We start from the raw sequence: 2,722 nt of genomic DNA, 5'->3' as shown, positions 1-2,722 counted from the left end.
AAAAAATAAAAGGAAATGAAAAAAGATCAAATGTGCCGCTCCAGAACTCAGACGTCTACATCACTGAAACCGTTTGGGATTAACATGGATTATTAAAATCTGAAAAAGCAACCAACTTCTTAGACTGAGATTTGGAGGTGTGGAGATTATTTCCAGAAAGGAATGGAAGCAGTGATGGACACAAGGGGTAGACAATCTATATACTGAATAAGAGAATGTGTGTGTGTGTGTAAGAGAGAGATTCTCACCTGCACATAATCTCATGCGTTAGCAGCACGCGGCACATCTCTGGATTCTTGTCTTGACCTTCATAAATGATGGGCTGAAGAGAAAAGGATATGTGTTTCATTATTATTATTATTATTATTATTATTATCATTTCCCATCATGTTGTGAACACTAATGTGGACTGTACTGTAAAGGTCATGGCACAGCCCACACTGTGGGAAGAAATGGAATGGTTCTGGCACTGTTTTCCCTCTAAACCAAAACATTACATGAAACATCATACGAAAGCTGAACATCAAAACCACATCTCTCTCTCTCTCCCTCTCCCTCCCTCTCTCTCCCTCTCACGCCCACTCACTCTCAAACACTACACTCACTCTCAGTTTAATGTGAACCTTATTTCATCTGGCAGAGGTTTTTTTTATTTTTATTTTTTTTCAGAATAACCACACGTGTCATGGGAATGGTCTGGAGAGTTCTGGCCCAGGACACTGTGTCCTGCCCAATCTTCACACACTCTCCATACTCTCTCCACAGCTCAGAATCCCTGACCCGGCTTTCTGAAGCACAGTCAGTCAATCGCATCAGACTGGTGCACTGTGGGACGGCCCCAGCTGTGGAAACGGACACAGGGTGGTCCGCTCCTGGCCACTATGAGCTCCCATTTAATGTCCACTTTACCACAGTTATGACAAACCCCTTCATCCCGAGACAAGCCAAAGTGACTGTAATGAAGGAGCTTTGAGGCGCTCGCTGCCACATTTCATTTCAAATCATTTTCAAATCTGTGCTATACTTTGAGGATTTAAATCCCTTAAACCATAAAGAGCACATAAACAACCCCTTTATACTGAACTTCAAAGGCCAGAGTGACTGTAATGATGTACTCTATGTGATTGGGCTACATTTCATCTAGATGCATTTTTAAAACTTAAATCCTCGACTTAGAACTTCTCAATAGGGTCCACAGTTTCACTCCTCCTTTATAAAGTTTGTGGACACAACTCATGCCTTTCTCTCACTAAAAGGTTCACACTTTGGAATACGATTGTTACACTGAACACACACCGATTTATAATTCCTGTAGAAAGCGTAATTGTGAAATGTGAGGCTCTGAAACAAACATACCTGAATAGAAAATCACCGTACCAAGTGTTAAGTGTGGCCCCCAAGACTTGGACATTGTGTCCTCTGGCTGTCCCAATGCTCTTGGGATGTGCTGGAGTGGGTTATGTTAGACAAACATCCCACATCATTCCCTGACTTCACTAATGTGCTTGCAGCTGAAAGGCATCAAATCCTGACAGCAATGTTCCAACACCTAGTAATAAGCTTTCCCAGAAGAGGTTGTTACCGCAGCAATATAATATACCTATTATGTACAATTATTTTTTTAAATAATTGACTTATTTGTTCTTTACAATAACTGAATACTTGTCAATTATTGGCATTTTCTCATACTGACTGACAGAGTGACTCACTGACTGACTGACTGACTGACCGAGTGACTGACTAACCGACTGACTGGCCGAGTGACTGACTGACTGACCGAGTGACTGACTGACTGACTGACTGACCGACCGAGTGACTGACTGACTGACTGACTGACTGACCCACCGAGTGACTGACTGACTGACCGACTGAGTGACTGACTGACTGACTGACTGACCGGGTGACTGACTGACTGACCGACTGACTGACCGACCGAGTGACTGACTGACTGACCGACTGACTGACCGAGTGAATGACTGACTGACTGACCTACTGACCGAGTGAGTGACTGACTGACCCACCGAGTGACTGACTGACTAAGTGGCTGACTGACTGACCGAGTGAGTGACTGACCGAGTGACTGACTGATTGACTGACTAACTGACTGACTGGCCGAGTGACTGACTGACTGACTGACTGACTGATTGACTGACTAACTGACTGGCCTAGTGACTGACTGGCCTAGTGACTGACTGACTGACTGACTGACTGACTGACTGACTCACCGAGTGTCTGATTGACTGAGTGACTGACTGACTGACCGAGTGACTGACCGAGTGTCTGACTGACTGACCGAGTGTCTGATTGACCGAGTGACTGACTGTCTGATTGACCGAGTGACTGACTGACCGAGTGTCTGACTGACTGACCGAGTGTCTGACTGACTAACTGACTGACTGACTGACCAAGTGACTGACTGACTGACAGAGTGACTGACTGACTGACTGCATGTGTCAGGGACGTTATTTCACAGAGAGTACTTAAGGTGGCACTACTACACCGTCTGTTGTTAGTTCAGCCATATTTCACATGCCACTTTTACACCAACTGGAGATGGGAACAGTTCAAGGTTGTGAACAAAATTTGGAACCATTCGGCGCATTTCCACTGACATATACTGGTACAAGAACCAGAAAAAATCATTCCCAGGTGAAACCAAAGAAGAGTACGTTCTTCAGCGGTAACCATGGCTTTGTCTGTGTTCATGTTTGTCATCAGGTTC

The 2,722-nt window shown here is 44.6% G+C and overlaps 1 long non-coding RNA gene across 1 annotated transcript in view; it reads right to left on the bottom strand.

Moving 5' to 3' along the window:
• Positions 1-248: 248 nt before the first annotated feature.
• The window catches only part of LOC136680223 (uncharacterized), a 16,323-nt gene continuing 13,849 nt past the window's right edge, over positions 249-2,722 (bottom strand). Inside the window, exon 3 of the long non-coding RNA XR_010796881.1 lies at positions 249-322. This is a non-coding gene — a long non-coding RNA (uncharacterized lncRNA). The remainder of the gene's footprint in view (positions 323-2,722) is intronic.

This window comes from Hoplias malabaricus, unplaced genomic scaffold, assembly GCF_029633855.1.
Source record: "Hoplias malabaricus isolate fHopMal1 unplaced genomic scaffold, fHopMal1.hap1 scaffold_212, whole genome shotgun sequence".
Lineage (NCBI taxonomy): Eukaryota > Metazoa > Chordata > Actinopteri > Characiformes > Erythrinidae > Hoplias > Hoplias malabaricus.
The sequence above is the reverse complement of the archived record's forward strand: the minus strand, read 5'-3'. Positions and strand labels throughout refer to the sequence as shown.